Source organism: Choloepus didactylus, chromosome X (genome assembly GCF_015220235.1).
Source record: "Choloepus didactylus isolate mChoDid1 chromosome X, mChoDid1.pri, whole genome shotgun sequence".
NCBI lineage: Eukaryota > Metazoa > Chordata > Mammalia > Pilosa > Megalonychidae > Choloepus > Choloepus didactylus.
In genome coordinates, this window is record NC_051334.1 from 39,284,160 (window position 1) to 39,308,771 (window position 24,612).

The 24,612-nt window shown below is 50.8% G+C and overlaps 1 long non-coding RNA gene across 1 annotated transcript in view; it reads right to left on the reverse strand.

Annotated features, from left to right (window-relative positions):
- Nucleotides 1–21,390, reverse strand: part of LOC119523818 — a 152,291-nt gene extending 130,901 nt beyond the window's left edge. The window contains exon 1 of the long non-coding RNA XR_005214668.1: nt 21,134–21,390. This is a non-coding gene — a long non-coding RNA (uncharacterized LOC119523818). The remainder of the gene's footprint in view (nt 1–21,133) is intronic.
- Nucleotides 21,391–24,612: the final 3,222 nt, after the last annotated feature.

Sequence of the window (24,612 nt, forward strand, 5' to 3'; positions counted from 1 at the left end):
TCTCTCTGTTCTTTCCTTCTGGAACTCCTATTAGTTGTATATTGGACTTTCTCACTCTATTTTTCACATCTCTTCATCTCCCTTTCTTATTTTTCTGTGCTGCATGCTGGGTAATTTTATTATATCACTCTTCTGGTTCACCAACTCTCTGTTTAACTCATACAGTGAGATTTTTTGTTTTATTTCAATGACAGTATTATTTTTATTTATAGAAGTTCTTTTTAGTTCTTTTTTCAAATCTGACATTTTTTTCCCCACAGTGTCTGTTTTTTCCATAGTTTTTCCTCCTATACTTTTAATCATTTTAAACATACTAATTTTAGGGTCTCTCATAGATTCGTTTGTTATTTGAAATTCTTGGGTATCTAATTCTGCTGTCTCTTACTCATGGTGGATTGATTCTTCAACTGTTTTGCATTTTTGAATTGTGAACTCATCTTAAGTACAGCTTTATCTGTGGGAATTCCATAGGGCCTGGTTGATGGGGTATTCTTCTGTGATGTTTTATGTTAGCTTCTGCCAAGCTCTCCAGGGATTTCACTATCAGGCAATTCATATTTATAACAATGTCTTAGCTTGGAGATTTCTGGACCATTCAAGTAATACATATCCAATTTCAAATCCTCAGGAGATAGAGACCAGAAATTTTTAGGAGCAACTTTTTGCTCCTCAGAGTCTAGACCAAAAGAGACAAGCTTTTCTGGGTCAGTGGGCAGATATTTTTCTAATCTGCCCTTACAGTGAGGGTTCCAGCTTTATGGGTATACCTCATTTCCAACTCTTTCCTCCCAGGGACGACCCAAGGAATCATCTCCTGTTCCCCAAGTGGGCACTAAAATGTGAAAGCCCCTAAAGTACTGAGACAGTCCCTCTTCATTCACCTCCACCTTAAGACAGCTACATCATTAGTTCACAAGCTTGCCACCCTAGCTTTCAGTACACTTTCCATTCACAACCCATATCAGTCTCCGATGTGCTCATCTATTTATTCAGAAAATATTGCTTTTTGCTAGATAATTGTGGCAAAAGGCTTTTGGGGTTCTTTTGATCCCACTATTGCCAGAACCGCAAGTCAAATTTTATTTATATACGTAAATATGAAATCCACCAGTTGCTGAGATTCCTGGCTGTGATATCAGTATTCTTTCCTTACATATCTCTGATAGATCAATATACTTGTTTACATTTTGTGCACATATCTTTTAATATCATGATCATGAGAGCTAGCTGTTGCATTCAGTTTCACTATACGGTGGATTCAAACTCCTGGCGGATTATTTGGCCTGCTGACTGGCATTGATCCTTCATAATCAGGACTCTGTCTTCATACCTCTTCAGTTGGTCTTTATCTAAAAATATTCTTGCTTTTATACTTGAGTAGTGCTATTAAGTCATTAACCAGAGAGGCAGCGCAGAGTATGAGGAAAAAACATATATGGGCTCTGGACTTGGAAAAACATGGCTCCATTACTTTCCAGCTGAGTGTTGTTGGGCAAATTGCTCTCTGTCTGACCTTCTGTTCCCTCATATGTAAAATGGGGATGGGATGATGGTACCTATTTTGCAGGGTTGAGGTGAGAATTAGAGATAATGTTTATAAAGCATCTGGCAAAAAGCAGGTTCTTGAATTATCATTTAATCCACCTTTGAAGTATTTTCTTTTAACTACATAAGTATGCCCCTTTGGCATCGCCCACAATAGCAAAGAGGGTGTTCCTTCAATTACGAGTTCCTTTATTTCACTATTCACCGCCTATTTTCTTAACATTACCAAATTTCCCCCTTTTTATATGCTTCTGGTCATTTAGAAAGCAGTCACCTTAACTCGAATTGCCTTGACTAAACCTCCAGACCCAATAAATGTGCCTTGTTTCAGACACAAGATTAATGATGGCTTTATCTGCATGTTCTTAGCTGGGATGACATAAGTAGGAAAGGCGAGAAGGGCATTTGTAAATTTCTGGTTGGACTATCCCTGATCCAGGGATATCTCAGAGCTGGAAGGGACCTTGGAAATCCCAAAGATGAGGAGTCAAATGGCCAGCAAGGAGAGCTGAACTGGCTCAAGGTCACCCAATCAGTGAATGATCAAAAGCCAGACTTTCTCATTCCAGGAGCGGGGCTCTAACTGGAGTCACTTACACTAACCAAACTACTTGGGAAGCAACCCAAATTGTCATTGTTCATCATGTCCCTTTGGCTTTGTTTCCATGTCCCTATAAACCTATCAATTGCAGCTTTCCAGGGAGCCATGTGACTCAGGGTACACAGAGACATTGAATAACTGTGTGTTCAATGAAATAATGAAGGACTGTCTTGCCATTAACTGACATTATATGCCATGAATTCTAAGCCTGAATTGAACCCTTTTACATTCTGGATTTATGTTAGAAGTGGCCCTCATTGTTCTCTTGGCATTGCTCTTTTTATGTGTCTTTAATATTTTCCCCACACGGGAACTGAAAACATGCCTTTTTTTAAATTCCTGTGTGGTTAATCCCTCTCCGACTCAGGAAGTTGGCAACCTTTCTATGATGAGTGATGGCATCCAGACTGTACTCTGAGCTGTGGCCATCCAGCTGAGTGATGGATGCTATCTGTCAATAAGGAAGCCAGGCTGGGGCAGGAGGTGGGGGGCAGGGGTGGCAGGGTGGGTTGAGATCCATTACCTCCCTGAAAAAATTCAAATCTTGTGTCCTACCAACAGTGGCTTGGGAATGTGGTAGATCTGGAGACGTGTCTAGTCCCCTTGGAGCTCAGCCAGGTGCTGGAAGGGGCTTGAGAAGAACTGGAAGCCAAGGGTGTGTCCTAAGCTGTGGGAATGGCATCGTTTGCTACAGAACAAGGCAGCGGGAGGGCAGGAGGCCCAGCAGTCCTGGGGAACTGGCTGGGGGGTGGGGGGCACCAACACAGATGCCTCCTTGAGGTCTGACTAGCCAATCTGGTCTGGCTGTGGGTTTGGGGGTTGGGTCCTGAAATTAGGGGGGCCTGCTGCTGAAGTGGAGAGAAATGTGTCCCTCAAAACTGGGAGATGACAGGTGGGACCCCATAGGATTGGGCTGGGGCTGGCAGTACATCATCAGACCATGTTCTGTATAAATAGCTGTACCATGGAGGTCCCTGGCACAACATAAATTGTTCTTCCCTTGAACCTTGACAGTATCCGCATGAGTCTTTCGGGCCATGGGTATTAATTGATTTGAAACAGCCCTAACTTGGGAGGTGCTACAGAGGGGAGCCAGCTGCTCCACCAAAATGCGTGCTTCCTCTTCCATAGTATAGAGATGTCACTGATACTGTGCAGCCAGAGACTACATTTCCCAGCTCCCCTTGTATTCTGGAGTGGCCATGTGACTAGTTTTCATCTATGGAATGAGAGAGGAAATGATGTTTATCATCCCAGGCTAAGGCATTTAAGAAGTAAGCATGCTTGCCTTCTCTATGTTCGCTCTGTCCCCTTTCTGTAGATGGGAGACTGAGGACGCCAAGCCCTGCAACAGTGGTTCCCAGTGTGGTCCCTGGACCACAGCATCTGCATCATCTGGGAACATCATCTAAGCCCCACCCTAGGGCTACTAATGCAGACACTCTGGAGGTGGGTCCAGCAATCGATTTTAACAAGTCCTCCAGGGGATTCTGATGCTCACTCAACTTTGAGAACCATTCTCCCTAGGAGATGGCAGAGCCCCAAGACTGAAGAACCCTGGGTTCCTGAATGACCACATGGAGGAGAGCCACCCACCCAACGGAAGCCTCTGCATCAGACTATTAGATGAAATAGGAATAAACCCCAGCTGTGTTAAGCCACTGGTATTTGAGGGTTTATTTGTTACACCAGCTAGAGCTACACTTATACCAGTGGGAGGTCCAACTCGATCCCAAACACAAACACGATGGGGGGGTAGGGAGAAGGGTGCTGAGTATCACTGGATTCCAGGCACTTAACAGGGGGTACAGAGGTGACTTAACACAGCTACAGTTTGCAGCAGCAGTGGGAAGAGAAGATCAGGGTCTAGAGACCTCGAGTAATGGTGGATCAAGCTACTCAAAGAAGCACATCTCAAAAACCACCAGGAAAAGTAAGGGACACTGGTAATGCTGAATGACTGTTTCCCAGTGACCCCCTACCAGTCTCCCGGGGATGGTTTTCTCAGGAGATAAGTCAGTTGTTGGTTGGCTATATAACTATATAACCATTGTTACAAGAAGACCAGGGCAAGGTACAGGAATTTTCCAGTACCCATGAATCTACCAACACTTGGGTCTAAAATAGCTATTATCATGCTAGACCAACTTCAGGAATATCTGCAAGGATGTGAGGTATGGTAGTCAGAATTCTAAGATAATCCCCAATGATTCTCACCCTTGTATAATCATCTCACCTTTGAGTGTGGGCAGAATCTATGAATATAATGAACTATCACTCCCATAATTGTTATGGTATATGGCAAAAGTGATTCTCCTGGGTGGGCCTGACTTAATCAGGTGAGCCCTTTAACAGCAGAGCGTTTTCTCTGGCTGGTCACAGAAAAAGAATTCAGAGTGACATGCTCTGGCTAGCACGGGAGGAAGCAAACATCCATGTGAACTGCCTGTGGGGGCCAAGTGGCAAGGAACTGCGGGCAGCCTCTAGAAGTTGAGAGTGGTCCTCAGCCAATGGCTAGCAAGAAAACGGAGCCTCAGTCCTACAGCCTCAAGAAAATGAATCCAGCTAACAGCCAGTGAGCTTGGAAGAGGATCCCAAGTTTCAGATACGGCCCTGAGCAGAGAATCCAGTCACCCCATGCCTGGGCTTCAGACCCTCAGAACTGCGAGATAATAAATGTGCGTCATCTTAAGTGGCTAAGCTTGCAATAATTTGTTACACAGCAGTAGGAAACTAAGAAGTCTGTTCTTGGGCTTCTGGAGCCGCTTTACCCGACTTGTGCAGAGCTGGAAGTGCCTGGGAGTATAAGCTCCCCCAGGGAGACCCTTCATCAAAGACCGACTAGTGTGGAAGCATAAAAACCAGCTCCCTGGCCTCGAGTTGGGATCACTCCCAGGTACAACTCACACTCTAGAGCTCCCCTGCAGGATCAGGCTGAGGCTAAAACCGAGCCTGAGATGGTACTTGCTTGGCTTCTTTCTTCCCTTTCCCTGTTGTGCTTTCCCCACTCCTTCCGTCCTCTCCCCTGGGAACACTTCCTTAATCAATCACTGGCACCGGCGTCCTCATTTCAGGGCTTTCTCCTGGGTAACCCAACCTCGAACAATCAGTTATCCCTTTTCCTCTCCAAGCCGCTTCACCCGCTTGAAGGAAGAATCAAGTGAGATGATGTATGCGACGGCACTTTGTAACTGCAAAGTGGTCCCGTGTGAATTTCCTTTGAGTGTTGCTTTGCCTCTGCTCTCCCCCCTGAAATGTCGGGGTATCAGGGTGAGATCATTATTTCAGCAGCTGGTAGCGGAGTTCCTTTTAGGGAGGAAACAGTCTTTGCTTAGGAAAGTGCCTCGATGGGTATGCTTTAGAGGGTGACCACTGAGGTAAATAAAATACTGTGCCTAAGGAATACGCAGGAAGTCAGGGATGGGGAGGGAAGAGAAGAGAGAGGTGAGGATGGCGGGGTGGCGGGTGGGAGGACGCGAACAACAGACACCCACAGAGAAAGATGCTAGAGAGGAGTCCACTGTGATATGGTAGCGGAAGACCTTGCACTGTCAGGCTCTGAAGAGTTAAGTTATTTACGTGGCGCAGATGTCCCTTTCCCAACCCACTGCCCTAGCCTGGAGCCTCGGTGCAGTCTGCTATGCACACAGTCACCTGTGCAACTTTTAAGAACCCCGGGTTCCTTTTCCTGGGCATGATGGAGCAGTGGGAAGAGGACAGTCCAGCTAGCTGTCCTGGTTCTTGCAGCGTGGGACAGCCACCGAATGGAGGGCTCCGCAGACAGCCCACAGCCAACCCATCCATGCCAATGTGCCCTCACCCAAGCTCCTAATCTTTCCTCCGAAACTTGCTCCTTCTACCAACACTCCAGAACTCTTACTGCCTGGCAACAAACTGCGTTAGTTTTCGGGTTCTCCAAAAGCGGATCCCAAAACAAGGACTTGGAGGCAGGGACTTTACTTGGGAGGTGATTCCAGGTGAGGGAATGGGGGAGGGAGACAAGGAAGAGAGGAAAGTCAGTAAAGGATATGGGCAGCTCAGTCTGGCTGCGGCCCCTCTGAGGGGCTGAGTAGAGAACACGCCTTCGAGTTCCCCCAGCTACCGGAAATGCTCTCTGGGAGTGTTAAATTCCTGGAACTTCTGAGCTGTTCAGCACCTGGGCTGAGCAGCTCCCACAGCGCCAAAGAAAGCCCGCAGCAGATCGTCAGGCAGCGTGAGATGGGGTGAGGAGCTGCCAGGTGCGTGGGAACTGTCCACCATGGCTGCAGGTGAACTCAGAGATGGGCCACACCCATGGAAAAGCCCAGAGCTGCTGCCAGCCCCTCCCTCGCACTCATCCCACCACTCACACCTAATTCCTGGTCCCTTGACAGAACTTTCGCCTTCCTTGCCATTCTCAGCCACTGCTCTAACTCAGGCCCTCATCATCTCCGACCTGGAAACAACTTACCCACTGCGCTCCCCGCCTCCCATCTCACTCTCTCCCGTCGCAATCTGGGCTGCCATATCAAAGTACGCCAAAGTGGGTGGCTCAAAACAACCAAAATGTCTTTGTTCACAGTTCCAAAGGAGAAAAGGCCAAAATCGAAGCATCGGTGGGGCCGTATTCCCTCCGAAGGCTCTGGGACGGGATGCTTCCTTGCCTCTTCCGGCTTCCGGCAGGCTACTGGCGGTCCTCAGCATTCCTTGGCTTGTGGCGGCATAACTCCAGTCTCTGCCTCCGTCTTCTCGTGGCCATCAGCCCTCTGTGTCTGTCTGTGTCACTGCATCCAAATTTCCCTCTTCTTAGAAGGCCACCAGTCATGTTGAATTAGGGTTCAGCCTACTCGAGTCTGATCTCAAGTTAACTAATTCCATCTGCAAAGACTGTTCCCAAATAAGGTCACACTCCCAAGTACCGGGGAGTAGGACTCGCACGTATCTTTTTGGGGGGATGCACCTCAACCCACAACAGTGATCCACATGATCCTTCCAAAAGTCAAATCCAGCCCCGTCACTCCCTTGGCAAACATTTTTGAGGGCTCCCCAGCACCTCCACAATTAAGGGGAGATCCTTGATGTTGGCCCCAGGCCCCCCAAGCCCCACCCCCACCCCCAACAGATCCCCAATCTTCCTCTTCCCTGACTCCTCCAGCCAGAGTCAACCCAGCCCTCCTCCCTGCCATGACCATAATCCTCTGGGGCCTGAACCACCTTACATTGGGCTTGCCCCCCACATACACCTTTCTTCATGCCCACCTATGTATCCCCAGCACCAAGAGCAGTTTCTGGTACAAAGCAGATGCTCATGTATTTACGAAATAAATAAGGGCAGGAAGGAATAAAGAATTGTTCTTTGATAGGCCACCACGTATAACAATGGAAAGGAACGTTAAAGACAATATGGTGTGAGCTCTCTATTTTGCAGAAAAGGAAAGCAGAGTGGTTGCCAATGCCCCACCTACCTGTCCTTAGGCTTTACTCTTTCGACACACCCCAGTCCGAGTCCCCAACGGCCAGGACCTCATCTCTGCCCGGGGTGGGGGGTGGGGGGCTTTCTCTGGCTTCTGGAATGTGCTCTGCCCATCCTTGCCCCAGGCCAGAAATGCCAGGAATCCATGCCCACCCCCACCCCCAGGAGCAGCCCTCAACCAAGGACCAACGGGAGTTGGTGGATAAATACCCCAGCTCCCTCACCCCTTTTTTAGGATAACTCTGTGGTATGTCCCGCACTGTCTCCTAGAGATCCGCAGCAGACGTGAGCTCCACTTGCCCGAAAGGGTAACTAGTCTGATGACTCCCCCTTTATTGATTTCCTTCTCTACCCTGCCTCACTTCCCCCACTTCCCTGCCAGTATTTCCTTGGCTTGTCTCCCAAATAAACTACTTGCCCTTGAATCTTTAATCCAAGGTCTCTTCTAGGGGGGGATCCAAACTAAGACAGAGAGTGAGACCCAGAGGGGACCAGGAATGTGGCAAAGTCAGGCAGTTGTTCAAGGTCAAAGCTGGGTCTACACGCTATGTCTCCTGACTCCTACTGCCAAAGCATGTATGACTTTACAGGAACCCCAGGCACCACACCGGGAGGTATCAGACTCTCTACTTGTGTGAACTGAAGAAATAAGCTCGTACCCTTAGCAAGTGGCAGAGCCAGGACTGGAGTCCCATTTTCTCTCCTGTCACTGTCATACCCCACCCCTCCTGACCACCTGGCCCCTGGCACTAGCACCACCCAGCCCGGAGGCTTTACTTCTTCACCACTTCTCACCTCCTCTCTTTTGGACCCAGCCTCTCACCTCCCAGTGCAGACAATTCCAGCTAGATGAGACTTTTTTTTGGAGAAACCCAAAACGTTCCAGCTGTACACTGTCTTCTTTCTCCTGCATTTCCCAGCCCTCACCCCACTCCTTTCGATGTCAAGCCAAAGTGGGTGGGAACGCCCTATTGATTTCAAACTTCCAAGCCAAATACAGTAAGTCTCGTCTACAAAAGCCCACTTCAAGCTCCTTGAGCTTCAGGGCACTGATCTTGAAAAATTTCTCATTCTCACACACAGACACACACACACACACACACCACAACACACCCCTGCAACACACAACACACATACAATACACATAATGCACAGGTGGAACACACATGACATATAGCACATGTAAACACAACACATACACAGACACAGATGATATGCACATGGCAAGGCAGCGCACACATGACATGAATAAAACCTATACAAAACACACGACACATACAACCCATGCAACACAGAAACACACACACATACAACGCAACACACATGCACACACTCCCCACCTCTTTTTTTTTGGTCCCTTCCCTAACTGGGCAGGAGGCAACGTCTGAAACTGGCACTGTACTAGCTACGATCCCGTCAGCACGTCGGGATTGCACCGGGTGCCATACTGAAGAGAGGGTTATTCCAGTTCATTTCCACTAGGCATTCTAACCGACTTTCTCGTTTCCTTCTCATGCCTCGGTATTAATTAGCCATGGGATTTAAATCTGATGCATTAGGCAAAAACAATTCTAAATGCTTTTGGAGAAGCAAGTTCCAAATTAGCTGTAGCTGAACGTGCATCTATTTGAAAGGCAGGCAGCTTGAACATTGACACTATAAAAAAATAGAAGTGAAAGCCCTCTAAGAGGGAAGGCCAAGATCAGTGGTGCTTGTTGGCTGCCTGGTTCACAGCCCGGCCCTAGCCAAGGCCGTGGAGTGGAGGGGCTTGGGCTTACGGGAGGGTAAGAAGGGAAAAATAAGTTGTGCATCCTCAGGTTACAGCTGAGGATGTGTGACAGCAATTCTCTTTTCTTCCTGCTTTCCCTTCCCTGAACTTTTTTGGTCTTTGCAACAGCCCGGCCTAAAAGTCAATGGAGAGCAATTCTCCCAAGGCTGCTAGAGGCAAAATCCATCTCAAATTCCTCTCTGCTCCAAGCAGTAGTCTTAACCCAGGTGCTTTTTCTCTTCTGCCTGGTCTACATGGCATAGGGCTGGGGTAGGCTATTTGGAAACCATGGACCATAAAACCACAGGGCATAACACCTCACACCAGTCTCTGACTGTTTCATGAAGCCCTGTCTTTTCTCCTTGGTAAGACTTTAAGTTCCTTAAATGCAAGGACGTGGCATCTGTGTGGTTAGGGACACCAGGCTTGCAAATGTTTTCTGTGAACAGATACCCAACTGGTTGTTATCAGCTGGGGTTTGATCAGGGAAGCAGAATCCCTGTGAGTGACATCAGAGAGCTGGTTAAGCAGACCCTGGAAGGGTACTGCTTCTGCATCTGGTGACAGGTCTGAAGTCACCGTGGGTGGCCATCGGGAAGGAAAGATGGATGTGAAATGGGGGAGACCAAGGACAAGCTGGAACCTGTGAGACAAACTGGAACCCGCATCTATCACTCACTACCTCCAACCTCAAGGACATGGGTGACCTGCAGGCTGGGCTGGTGGTCTTTACCAGGCAGCTGCACATACTCCAGCCCCCGGGACTCAGAGAAGCCAGAGGAGGAGGTCTGGTGGGAGCTGGGGGAGCCACAGACTCGGCTGCTGCCCACACCAACAAGGTGAGCCAGCAGATCAGTGATGATGTGTGTGAGCTGCAAAAGTGCCTGCCCCATGCCAATTGTCAGAGCATAAAAATGGCTGCTCCTTCACTTCTACCTCCCAAATCTCATGCATATTTCCCTTGTGGCAGAAACATACAGAGAAGAGAATTCTGGGAAACATAATCGAGCTGAACTAAGTCGACACAGGACCAAGTCATCAACTGGATAATTGCTTCCTCACCTACTTGATGCCCTCCAGTAAGTCGTGCTTGCTCTGGATAGTAAACAAACTCAATTATTGGTGTATCAGTCAGCCATTGCTGTGTAACAAACAATCTCGAAAGCATAGCAGCATCTGACAATGAATATTTGTTTCTGTTGGCTGGGTGACTCTGCTCCACCAGTCTCTCATCCTCCTCCCAGGACCTGGGGCATGTTCTTTTTGTGGCAATCGCAGAAGCACGAGAAGACAAGCAGAAACTCATGAGGTCTTTTGAAGCTTGGGCTTAGAACTAAAACACTGTCCCTTTTACCCCATTGGATTGGCCAAGCAAGTCACACAGTCAAATTCAAAGTCAAGGGTGGAATATACACTCGACCCATGAAGCCCTGGCAAGGATGTGGATGCAGGGAGGGGTGTAGAATTGGGGCCAATGATTCATTCCACCACAAGGGGAAAATTCTCTCCATCTGGACATCCCTCCTCCGCCATTTCCATCCCCAACTCAAGGAGAGCTCTTGCCTCTTTTTTCAGCTTTGCTCAGTTGAGGAATCTCAGGCTACTTCTGTCTCACTTTTACCCCTACACTTCCACCTCTCTCTCTTCCACATCTTGTCTAGTTATCACAGGGAGTGTGGGGGGTTTTCTTTTTTCTTTTTCTTCATTCCTTATTTGAGCCAAAAAACCATGTGATGGCCATGTGAAATTCTGCAACAAATACAAGTGAACCAAGGAAAAGAAAGGCTATTAGTTTTGAAGTGAAATTAGATAAAAAAAGAGTCAATGTCATCAATCTCTAACAACCCTTGAAATTGTCTAGAAGGGCCATCCATAATCACTGCAAATTTACCACATGCCTCCTCAGACTCATCTCATTAATATCTGTTTTTCTTCCAGCCCCAGTTTTGAGCTATGAGAAACTTTCTCCATTTAAAGTTACTGTGTGTGGTATTTGCATTTAATGACCATATCACTTTCTACTAGTTTATCTCCCATGGTGTTTCTGCAGATTGAGTGAGTTAATCCACCAAAGGCACTTGGCACAGGGCCTGGCACACTGTCAGCACTCAAAATCCGTTAGCCGCTGGGTTAATGGTGGTCTTCATCATTACAAATGCAAGGTGCTTTTGTTAGCTAGTGCTGTGTAACAAACCACCCCAAAGTAAACTGGCAAAAAAAGCAAACACTGTTGTCTTAAGCTCAGGGATGCCATGGGTAAGGAATTCAGAGAGGGCACAGCCAGGGGTGGCTTGTCTCCCTGTTCCCATGATGCTAGCAGCCTCAGCTGGGAAGACTGGAATTGTTAGGAGCCACTTGGGTGGGTGACCGAGGACTCGTGAGCCTCTCTCCCTCTCTGTGGTCCCAGGGCCTTGACATATGGTCTCTCCAGCATGGTGGCCTCAGAGTAGCCAGGCATCTTACGTGATGGCTCAGGCCTCCAAGAATGAGTGTTCAAGGAGGAACAAGGAAGAAGCTGCAATGGGCTTTTGGCCTTTCACAGCCTGGCTTCTGAAATCACGTTGCATCACTTCTGCCAGCTTCTACTGATTGAACTAGACGCAAGCCCACCGGACTTGAGAGGAGGAGAGAGAGAGCCCATCTCTCCATGGGAGGCACCTGAAAGAATCCGCAGCCATGTTTCAAAGCCACCATGCGGCTACGTCCAGTACATTGACAGTTACACAGACTTTTGTGGGTTAACTGGGAACCTCAAGACTCTTCTTGACAGTGTTTCTATGGGAACTATGTTTTTAGGTCCAAGTAACAGATTAACAAGTCAACTTGGGAATGCAGCTCATTGTAAGGTGGGACTTCCTGAATTCTCATTTCCCCGCAAAGTGTTTAGCACTGGGGACAGAGCTATCGACATTATTTATTAATTACCAACGCTGATTGTGCACTTACTACATACCAGACCCTATGCTAAGCACCATACATGGATCATGTCATTGGGTCCTCCCACCAACCCTATAGAAACTCTGGTTGTTTCCATATCACAGAGGGGAAACTGAGACTAAGAGAAGGCAAGAGACAAGCCAAGAGTTACACAACTGGGACTGTGCAGCAGATTTTGAAACAAGGGCCGTCTGATTCCAATGCCCATGCTTAGCAACCACAGTGTATTGACTCCATAAATACTATTTGAGTCTACGAAAACCTCTGGAGATTTGTAAAGGCCAGGGGCTCTCTCCAGGGGAGCAGGTCTAATGGGGAAAAGGCCACAGAAGCCCGAGTCCCCACTCTTGGTGATCTGATCTTACTCCAGCAGGGCTGAGGACCACCAAAGGGGCTACTGTCCTTCTTGGGCAGATCTGGGGCACACAGTCCATTCCCGTGGCAACAGATGATCTGTATCCTCCGGCCATCCCTGCCTGGCCCCTGAGTTCCCAGCCTTCTCTCGCCCCACCGGCTCCGTCTTTCGCAAACCAGAGCAAATCGGGCCACTCGGCTTTTTGTCCCCAGGCACGGATGGAGAATAAACGGCCGTTTTGTCCCCGGCTGCACAATGCCATTTGTGCCGGGCAGCTCTGGGTGGGAGCACCAGGCAAACACAACCTCCATTCTCCCCAGCTGGTTAACAGACAGCGACTGCACACACAGCGGGAGGCTGCCCGCAGATGCCCGTGGGCTGCTCGAGAGGGGAAAAAAAAAAAAGGCTGCTGATCTGCTGGGCTGTCCCCAGAGGTTTCATAGTCAAGTGTCTGTGTCACCGGCCCCCTCCTCCCACCCCGTTTCCCCAGCACCCCTCCTCCATCCCATCTCCGCAGTTTGGGATGAGAAAACCCCCTTGTTTGGGGTCTTTGCAATAACGATGAAAGCCTTTTTTTTCCCCCCCTTTTCTTTTCTTTTTTAAGAATTCATGTCTGCATTCCAGCAGGGGCATTTATCACCCGGTGCCCAGGCTACAGATGCCTCCCTCCTTCATATCCTCCTGCCCAGAAAGGCGGCCTTGTCAGACACATGAAACCAGCCCCTCTGGACATCTGGACAAGGCACAGCCCTTTGGCTGAGCACGAGGCCAGAATGAATGCCACAGACAGTGAAAGGGGAACCCTTGTTCCCAGTCCCCATGGCCCGGCTAAATGGATGCAGCTGGGCACTGCGGGGGTGGGCCAGGGCGAGGAGGGGAGCCAGAGGGCCAGCCACCCCAGGCACCTTCACAGGGTGGTCAGGATGGCAGGACTTCTTTAGAAAGAAGCTTCTGGAACTGCCCTACCAACACCCTTTCGCCAATAGTTTGGGAAGTGGAACTGGTAACGGGTAGTGGGTAAATGGCTGCTTTTGTCTGGCCAGCACCCCATCTTCTCGGGGCAGAACCTTTCTTTCCATTAAAGGGTCTGAGCCTTCCAAGGCTCCTTCCCATCCTGCACCCCTCCTACCCACCTCATCCACAAGACTCTGTGACCCAGCCCTGGCTGGCCAATCAGCATACTCCAACAACCCTGGCACAGTCATTGGGCATTGGCTGCTAGCTCGACCAATCAGAGCCCTTCTTGGGACTTTTCTCCCAGAGACAGGACTTTTTGTTTCCACTGCCAGCAGCCAGCTTGCCCTCCTTGTGGTTTGAGGCTGGTTAAGAAGCAGTGTGACAGAGCCCTAAAACTATTGTTTGAACCCCTGGATCCAGCTGTGTCTGAAGCTACCTATTGGACATTTCCGTTCCCTGCACCAGTAAGTTCTACCTGCGGCTTATGCCTGTTTGAGCTGGGTTTCTGTCGTTTGCACCCCCGAAGAGACTGGACTCATTAGTTCCTCCTCAAATGACTGTAAAGTCCTCAGCCTGGCGCAGGAGGCCCTCCATGACCTGGTCTCAACGTAGCCAGCCCAAGGTCCCCATGGGGCAGCTAGGCCAGCCTCTCTCCTGCCGCGAAGATCTGCAACTTCAGGATCTCAGACCAGCTGCAGCCCAAAAAAGCCCCAGGGAGGAGCTGTCAACCTCACACTTTGAAGAGCCCTGTGGTCTGGACAAGGCTGGGCACAGCTGGTGGCAGGGCCAGCAACCACCAAATCACCTCAAGCGGGCCTGCAGTGGCATGCTTCATTGTCCCCGATGGAGGCGGCAGTACACGAGGATACCCTCAAACTGCCCAAGGCCCAGCTGCTCCCAGCAGCTCCTCAGGGACAGCCGTCCTCAGGGGCAGTTTCCCTTCTCCAGCAGGAAGGAGCGGCAGCCGACTTCCAGCCATGCACCAAGGCATGCAGGAGAGGGGCCCAGGAGAGCCGGACTCCCTGCTTACCTGGGCAGGTGGGCCTGCGTGTTGAATTTCGGACACTAACAGAGAGGGCACTGGAATTTGCTTCCCCAACTGCAAAGCAAGAGACCCCAGTTCCAACTTTAGCTCCCTTTAAACCACCACCCAGGGCCCTGCACACAGCAGGCATTTTGGCAAAGCTGCCGAACCTGAAAGTGATGTTTAGGCTCAGAATTGATGTCCAGGTGCCCTGGGAAAGTCAAACCAGGTATGAAAATACTGAGAGGCTTATGTAAAGGTTAGCGAATCACCACTGACCCAAACTCCTGCGTGTTCTCCCTGCCCCCCAGCCTTCCAACTTTCCTACCATCCACGAACGGGAAGGTTGATTCTAGAACCCTGCTGCAGCCCCGGTCCAGCACTAAGTAAGGTGCCTTTTGGATAGATGGGTAGCCAGGCCTTACTTGTGGTCAAATATGCTCTCACCCCTGGGTGAGCAGAAAGCCAGTGGCTTGGGGCGCAAGTTCCTGTCAAGGGCTGAGGTGACCACCCAGCTTCCCTGGCGCTTCTCACTGAACCTCACTCCCTGACTTCTAACCTTCTCCCTGTCAGCTCTCCATCCTGGTGTGTGTGTGTGCGTGTGTGGTGTGACTGTGTGTGGGATGGGGAGATGTGTGTGTGTGCATGTATGCGTGTAGGGGATACCTGTGAATGTGTGCCATATGTGTGTGGGGGATGTGTGCATGCATGCAGTGTGTGTGTGGTGTGTGCATGCATTTGGTGTGTGTATGTGTGGTGTGTGTGGGGGGTGAAAGGGGTGTGCAGTGTGTATACAACCCAGCACAAAATCAACTGCAATGGATACCTCTCACTTGCCCTTTTCCTCCTCCATATTCTTCCCCAAATACTTTTCTAATTCACACCCACCACCTCTGAGGACCTTCCCCTCTTGACTGCCCCTGCTGAGGACATTACTGAGAGCCTACGTGCCACCAGACTCTTTACCTATGATATTTCTAAGTGGGTATTATCATCCTCATTTTACCAAAGAGGAAACTGAGGCTCAGAAGGGTTAATTAAGTTGTCCAAAACCACACAGCAGAGCTGGGATGCGAAAACCAGCTCTGGGAGCCCGCCAGCACCCATGACCTCCCCGGCGTGCTCCACTGCCTCCAAGATGCATGCATCAAAAGCAGCACTGAGTGTGCCTAACTCTTCAGAACCTTTCTGGATGATAAAGCCCTCCAGTGCAGTGACTCTATTCTCTTTCTCTGTCCTTTAGCTTCCTTTTCCCCTTCCTCCAGTGCTGGCATTATGTGGGCACTCAATCAATACTGATTAAATTGAATATCATAAGACGCACAGAACTAAGCCAATGCAGACATGAGGGCACCACATCTTTGTAAAATAGCCAGCCGTAGGACATGTCACTTATCATCTTTGGTCTATAAAAGGGGAATAATAATAGTGCCTACGTCATCAACTTGTGGTCAGGTTCAAATGCAAAAAAAAAAAAAAAAGAAAGAAAACAACATGTAGAGTGCATGGCACAGTGCCAGCATACAGTAAGTGCCTAATAAATAGTTGTTACTATTCCTACCCAACATCTAAGCTTGCAACAAGCTTTTGCTTCCCTTTACTCCACGGTAGCTCCACCAACCACTTCATTCAATGAGGGAAACACAGAGGAGATATATCTGGGTAGCCCAGTGACCATCTTCCGGGCTACGGTGGGCTTGCATTGAAGCCGATTTGGAGGCCCCTCGGCGCTGCTGTACTGAGACCCTTAGAGGAGACAGGGAGGGCCAGTGGAGTGAGCCATTTTGTGTCTTACTCAGAAGCAGCCTTGCAGGCTGGTGTAAAGGTTACCGTGATGTGGCCACGTGACTGAGCCTGTGCCCAGCGAAAGTCCACGGCCAGGATCCGCAGCTCGACCCACTCCTGCTTCCTGCAGATCACCAAGCACGGACCCGTGGTGGTGGGGCCTGAATGCCAAAATCATTTAATGATTTAAAAAGACCGAGATCAATGGCTTCAGCGATTTCTGGGAAGCGGTAACTCAGCGAGCTGTGGAAGGCTCTCAATTGGCTGTCTCCAGCCTGCCCCCCCCCCCCCCGTGGCAGGATTTATGCTGAATGGGCTCCGCGACGCAAATATATCCTGGGGTCGGGCCCCATCCAATCACCCCGCCCAGGAAGCGCTGGCATGCTGACATCACCCTCACAGCTGCCAAGTCTCCCTTGCTCTGAGGGGCACTCTCTCATTTCACATTAATTAGAAGGCCATTTTCCGAGCATTTCCATCCCATAATGATGGGCTTTCTGCAGCGGCTCAGTGAAATATTAAAATATCTGACTCGGAATCTTAAAAAAAAGAAAAGAAAAAAAAAAAAAACATCCTGACTGCACAGTCTGTAACTATTCAATAACCCTTCATATTCCCGGGGGCGGGGATTAAGTTTAGAAATAAGGACAGCTTGTCCAAGATGTTGGCCGGAGGTGGGGGGATGGTGGTGACAGCACCACCGCCACCGTCACTGACCACTACCCTGCTCTTCTCCACCCACATCTGCCCCTAATGGGGCAATGGGGCAGCAGAGGCAGGGAGGAAGGGATGAGAGAACAGGGAATCCAGGATGAAAATGGGAACCTCTAAGGGGACAGAAACATTGTCCCCTCGGGGCAGACTGTTATTTGGGTGGCTCCCCGTGAAGTGCACCTCCCGGTAGTCACACTTGTAAGTAGCCCCCTCCCACGCTGACTCCAGGCAAGGCCATTTGACTTGCTTTGGGCAAAGGGACATTAGCACAAATGATGCAAGTGGAGGCTGGAGAGGCACTTGCACAGCGTTCTTGTGGAACATTCAGTCTGGGGATCCAACCACTGTGTAAAGAAGCCCAAACGAGCCATGCTGGAAGGATCAATTGGAGAAAGGCTCCAGCCTTCCAGCCATTCTCCCCACCCCACCCTACCCCAAGAGCCGGACAGGTGAATGAAGCCCTCTTGGACATTCCAGCCCCATCCACCATCTGACTTCAGCCACAGGAGCTATTCCAAGAAAGACCAGCAGGAGATCCACCCAACTGAGCCCTGGGTCAACCCACAGAATCATGAAAAATCATAAGATTCTTTTTGTTTTAAGTCTATGTGTACCAAGGCAGTTTGTCATGCAGCGTTGGAGAACCAAACCATTCCCTTCATCTCCAGCGGCCCCAAGGGCAAGACCACAATTTCTGGTGGGGTTCTTGTGAATGTCCCCCCAGTGTTCATCACTGGCACCCACCAATCTACACTAGGTTCCCACTAACACTTCTCTTACTCTCTGGTATACGCATCTCTCTTTCTCGGCAAAAGGAGACTTTCTGCTAAACCACAGCCCTCACGTTTCTGTCGCATTCCATCTTGATTATCAAGTACTCTATCTTGATTATCAGTCATGGACTTTTACTGTGATAACAAACCGGGACTACTGGGTTATAGAGACATTAAAATGAAACCTCCTTTGTTCCACCCATGTGACCAGGTAGTGTGGGTGCTGGGAAATGAGGTCCACATTACTAATGACTCTAAATTGTATACACACACACACACACACAGGGATTATTTATATATATATATACACACACACATATACATATAATTTCCTGGTTCATACTATATCACAAACTAAGCTAAGAGAAAGGCTGATTTGCCATGTGGAAGTCCTTGCTATAATGAATTAATAAGAACGCTGTGCAATCAACATATTAATTGTATGTAAATGGTGTTTTTTTTTAAATGCTTTAAAACAATTTATTCCCCTGAGCATTTTAAATAGGCCCCCTGGAAAGTTGTTTATGTAGTCATTTGCCTGGCAAACTTCTCTCTCCTAGCGTGTTCCTTCAACCCGAAAATGAACACTTGAGGAACTCTTGCGATCACCCTTCTCCCTCCCTAGGTGCCAGGAGCAAGTTTCCTGAGGGTCGCGGCCTGGGATCTGCCTGAGTGGTTCTGCAAGCCCATCACTTGTTCTTTGTCCCAAAGGCCTCTCGTCTCTTCTGCCAACGAACGCCTACCCTGCCTGAGGTCTGGGTGAGGTTAAAACATCGGTGGCTATCCGGGACAAAAGACAATGAATCACCCCACTAACCACTGCTCACTTGGCCCCGGCCGTGTTCCCACATGGCATAGAGGAAGTTTGCTCCAGCCAGCCCGCGGGAGCATTCCCGAGATGGCATCAACATTAAAATGTCGCAAGTCACTCAAAGCGTTCCTCCAGGAACTGCAGTAAACTTCCCAGCAAGCTAAAGCAATAAGCCAGGAATCGTCCAGCACCACAACAAGATGCCCGATAAACAAAATGCATGAGTTCAAGATACACAAAGACTCACTGTTTGGTTTGTTGGCTCTAAACAAAGATGCAACCCCAAATTAACCCAATTCCCCAAGGACCTTTCCAATAAGCAAGGTTTCTGACAAGGGAGGCCTCATCTGAGGCAGGCCCATTGCCCCTCCAGAATTTCCCACAAGCCATCACCAAAGCACAATTCCCAGACATTGACCATCCCAGTATTGAAGAAACATGCAGGGCCCCGGCTGTGAGGGGTATTTAGAGTTCAATCCCTCTCACCTGGAGTTGTTTAAAGGTTGCTCCTCAGAAAGTTGTCTCAAGTCTTTATCCCCCCACCTCTACCCCCTCTTCCCCCTTGGACTGACTCCACTTATTTTCCCCAAATTCCCAAGAACCGGGGTGTTCTCTAGTGGAAGCATGAGGCTTGAGGAGACAACTGCTGAAGCCATCAGGTGCATCGTGACCTGGGGCCAAACAGCACAACTGGCAGCCCCATTGGTGACGAAGGTGGCTTTTCCAACTTAGCAATCATGAATAGCTAATCGGAGAGTTCAAGGAGTGGAGAAAATCCAGCCTCCCCATAGGCTTCCCAGAGGAAACCTGGACCTGTTGCCGGGGGAAGGCTGAACTGGGTTTCTTGAGGTCTGCAGAGGCCTCCATCCCTCATCTGCACCATGGCAACAGGACCAGAGCCAAGCATAGTCCTCAGGCTGGTCAAAGGCCACTTGGGACCTTCTGGAACCCATGGATGTGGGGAGATCCCGCTGACCCCTGGCAGGATGACAGAAGCCAGCTGCTGAACTCACAGTGCAGTTACCCACAGCTGCCCGTCACCAAACACGGTTAAGGGGCATGGAAGCTGCTCCAGATTTTCCAAAGCACGTAATGCCAGGGCACTGAGGACACGGTCGTCCCACTCAGCACTGCTGGGAGATCCCAACCCAAAGGCCCTCCCAGACAGACGGCTGCCTCTGGGTCTCCCAGCCAGGCAGGCTGGCGAGCCCAAGTGGTTATGCCATCTCCTGAATCTTGGCACCCACTCCTCCCTGGCTGCCCCATCCCCAGGAAGCCAGTTTTTTGCAAAAACTAAGATGTAAAAGAATATCTGAAAACACAGGGAAGGTCGATGCTTAATACAAAAAGAAAGAAAAGAAATCACGGGAGAACCATCCGGGGCCTCCACGGAAGGGATATTTGAGGGTGAAGTCTCTCAAGTTCACCAACTGGCCACCTAATACTTTCAGTAAAAGCCAGGGCCAAGGGTGGTTCCACTGACCATTCAGAAGGGAAGCAGGCTGGAGCAGGGTCCTGAAGGCCCCCTGTGGCACCTGCTGTTAACCCTTTCATCGCTGGGCTGTGAGGAGGTCCTGGGAGAGGAGACGCTTGTGGGGTTGGGGCTATTGAGCAAGGAGTACAGAGGGATTTCATCATTGTCACAATCGGGAAGGCTTTGCTGGGGCAGGACCCAGGACAGGGCTTGCTGGTGGGAAGCCCGCAGGACAGATGATTGCTCAGTAAGGCAGGTTCTCCCAGGCCCCCAAGCAAGGAGCCCACTTGAAAGTGGGTCCCTACCTGAGCTGCCACATTCTGTCCCCACCCCTGCAGACACACCAGGGCGCATGGACATGCCTGTCCCCACAGGGAAGACAGAGTGATTTGCACAGAGCTGCCTAGGCTCTCTCTCTCTGTCTCTGGCCTGGTGCCTGGTCTCCAAGGGAAGCAGAAGGAGGAGGCCAAGGCCCCCACCGGCTATTCTGTTCACAAAGCTAAGTGGCCTGGGGGGCTGGGAGGAAGGCCTTGACCTCAGGAGCCCTAAGCCGCTGGCTGACAGCTGACAGCAAGGAGTACCCTTGGGAACAGCCCTTTATTGAGGGACATTTGTCTTCATTTGGGGCAGCCTCCATCTCATCCCACGGGCTGTCCCTGTGCTGGTGGTGTGCTGGATTTAGGGTGAAGCAGCCTCTTACAGCCCTGCCGAGTCAGGGGGGCAGATGTCTGTCGGGGAAGAGTAATGGGAAACTACCAGAAGCATCCCCGAGGGCTCACCGCCTCTGCTCTGGAGAGACCTAGGGCAGGTTGGGCACTTCACAGACTCAGACCCCCAAATCTGGATCCTCCTGGACCAACCATCTGGGGGTTCAAAACTCATATTCAACACAATACTCAGATTTGTACAATGCTAAAAAACAAAAACAAAAACGTACCTGCGGTTTTCAGAATGCAAAGCAGAGGGACTAAACCGCCTCAAAATCTTCTTGGCTAGCAGGGAGGTGGTCCTCAGATACTCTGTCGTCTTTCTCACAGAAAAGACTCTGCCTGCGAAGCACTCTGCTGGTGGAGCTTTGGAGTCCAAAACCCTCAGTGTGCAAGATTTGGGTGGCACTGGGGTTTTGTTCTGAAAAAGTCGGGATTTTAAAAATGCTGGAAAACCATGCCCTAGACGCTGTCACTGGTCTTTGGAATTGTTGTGACTAGATCATTTCACCTCACCTCATCTCAGTTTTCCAAATACTGGAAAAAAAAAAAAAAAAAAAAAAAAAGTCGCCTAATAATCAAAGGAGGTGGCCAGAAGCCACGCTACCCAGGCGCGAGGTTCCCAACCCGGCTTGGCCTCTGTGACCTTGAGAAAGGCTCCGAACCTCTCTGGGCCGGTTTCCTCTTCTGAAGAGCCCTACCTCCCCGGCGGCTGCTAAAGGGGCTGGAAGGTCTCTGGTAGCTGCACCGTGCTAAGCACAACCCCACAGCGAGGTTTAGGGAGGTTTAAGGCACCTGGCGCGCCTCGCCCAGGCACGTTGCAAACGCACAGCTGCGGGGGGCGAGGGCGGCCGAGGCCTGCGCCGGGGGTGGGGACGGGGCACCGGGGACCGGGCGTGGGAGGGGGGCACGGTGTTGGTCGCGTTAATAAGCGCGGGTGTGAAAGGGCTGCGCCGCGTCCGACCTCCGCGCCCGCGTCCGGCGCGCCGCCACGCTCGCCTTCCCGGCTCGCAGGATTAATTTTCATTGCGAGCGCGGTGCGTCCCAGCCGCCCTTATCTCGCCGCCGCCGCAGCGGCTCTGCAGGCGCGGGCGCCCGGGGCTCCCTCCCTCCCCTCCCCTCCCTCTCTCCCCTCCCCTCCCTCTACCCTCCGCGTCCGCCGCCCGCGCCTTTGTCTGGCCCAGCGGCGCGTTCGGAGCCAGCAGGGCGGGTAATTGGAGGCCCGAGGAGACGAACGGGCCAGCCGGGCCTTCGCTAATGAGCGGGCGGAGCCGCGGGGAGGGCGCAGCGCTGCTCGGGCGCGGAGCTGAGGTGGGGGCTTCCGGGGCCGCGCGGACCCCGGCACGTCCCTCCGGGTCCCAGCGGTCCCCTCCCGGGCCGAGGCGGGGACTGGCGACCCGAGGGACATCCCCTGTCCCTCGCCCCCACCGGGTCCCCAAGCGCGCTCCAATTACCTTGCGGTCGTGCCAAGGCCTCCGGCTGCCCTCGGGTCGTCCCCCGCGTCCCGGGAGAAGTGCCAGGGACGGAACGCGCGGGCGAGAGCAGGCGAGGGGCGGGGAGCCCCTGGGGGCTTCACCGCGCTGCAGGGGGCCGCGGCGGCCCAGGCGCCCCCTAGGGCAGGGACACTGCGGGGAGGGGATGCCCCCAGGGTCCGGGGCGGAAGAGCTCTCCTAGGGAAGCCCGCGGGCTGCAGCGAAACTTGCTCCAGCGTAGATGGTGATAAAAATTCACTCTCGTTTCTAAATTAATTATACTGACGCCGCCGGGCTGCAGCCGGCTTGGCCGGTCTGTACCTAGGGGCGCGGGTGGCCCCTTGCTGTGGGCGGGGGAGTCATGTGTTGTTGGCTCCAAAAATCCACCTGAGCCTGAGGGTGCGCGGAGAGTGACAGAGGTCCGCGGAGCTTTGTGGAGAGCCGGGAGGCCCCCCTGGCTGGGGAGCATCCTTTTCGCCAGCCAATACGCCTCGTCCAGGAAGCCCACCCTGCTGCCACCACCTGGCCCAAGGCCCCTTGCTCCAGGGGCTGACCCCTTCCTGTGGTCCAGTCTCCAGGAATTGCATTCCAAAGCAAACTGATCCTGTGTCCCCCCTCAGTTTCCACTTCTACTGAGCCTCCCCGGGTCTCCACTCCCGCCCATGCTTTGGGTCCCTTGCTGCAGCTCTAGGTTCTGGAAATCACTGTTGCTTCGCCGTTAACAGGATTCTTCACAGTCGCTCTTCCAGATGTGGCTTCTCAGATTTGGAGGCTGAGGCTGAGGCTGGGCAGCTGGGAGGAAGGACCTGGGCCTCAGATACTTGGGGGTTTGTGGGGAAGCCCCATACTGGCTCCAGCACAGCCTTAGGGACAGTCCCAGGCTGAGAGTTCCCCAATGGCCTCCAGGGTCACCTGGCTTAATGGAGACCACCTTCCAAGGAAGAGGGAATATTTTCTTCCAAAGACTCCTACCTGGAATCCCTTACCCCCCTCTCCCCTTTCCTGCCCAACTCCCCCCCCCCCCCCACACACACACACACAGTGGAGCACCCCACCCACAGAGAGCTTTCCTCCCTTAATATTTACATACTTCAGTGATGAAGTCTGCATATCTGAAGTGCACAACTTGATTGATTTTTATGTATATATAAACCTACATAATCACCACCCAGATTAAGATATTTCCAGCAGCCCAGAAGGTTTCCTGGTGCCCCCTTTTAGTCAATATCCCCCAACTTGACCTCTAGCACCATAGATTCATTTTGCCTGTTTTGATCATTGGAATCATGCAACATGTGCTCTTTGGGGAGTAGCTTCTTTCACTCATTGTCAGATTCGTCCATGGCATTGCATGAAGCAGTGCTTCTTCCTTTTTAATTACTGAGTGATAGTCCATTGTTTGACTATACCACGATTTATTTATCCATTTTTTGTTGTTGGTGGTGGGCATTTGGATTGTCTCCAACTTGGGGCCTGTAGGAATAAAGTGGTCTTGAAGATTGTCATCTGTGTCTTTTGGTGGATGCAAGACCCCGTTTCTGTCAGGTGCACACCCAGGAGTGGAATTGCTGGGTCATAAGGTAGGCATGTGTTTAAGTTTCCAAAGTAGTTGCACCCAGTCAGCTTTTTAGAGCTGCAATCAGGAATCAAATGCTATCCAGTTAAAGGCACAGCATAATAAAGACATAGATTGAGCACTTATAATATGCTAGGTGCCAGCCTATGGGATTTGCATGTAATTAACATTTACTGACATGCATTTGCATGCATACTTTCTCACTATGGCTGGTTTCATCTCAGAATCGGCACAAGATCCCAGCTTTGTGTTGCCTGTCCCATTGGGGATCCAGGTGCAATATTCTGGACTTATAGAATGACTCGTCTCCATTTTACAGATGAGGAAACTGAGGCCCAAAGAGGTAGGGACTTGCTGGAGATTCCCAGACTGCTGATATTGTGGGCTCAAGCCCAGAACTCAGGTTTCCGGGCTCCTGGCCTTGCCAGCATTCTTCACCAATGAAATTGAGCCTGGATCCACTTGAAGCCTCCTTTAATTTCCTTCCTCTTACACCCCAGGTTGGCACCCTCAGAACTCCAGGGCTCCAATCCTTTGGGACCCTTGTCCTTCTTTTCCAGTTACCTGTTTTTGTATAACAAACTACCCTAAGACATTGTGACCAAAAAGAGCATGTACTGTTGTCTCTTGGGTACTGCGAGTTGGCTGGACTCAGCAGGAC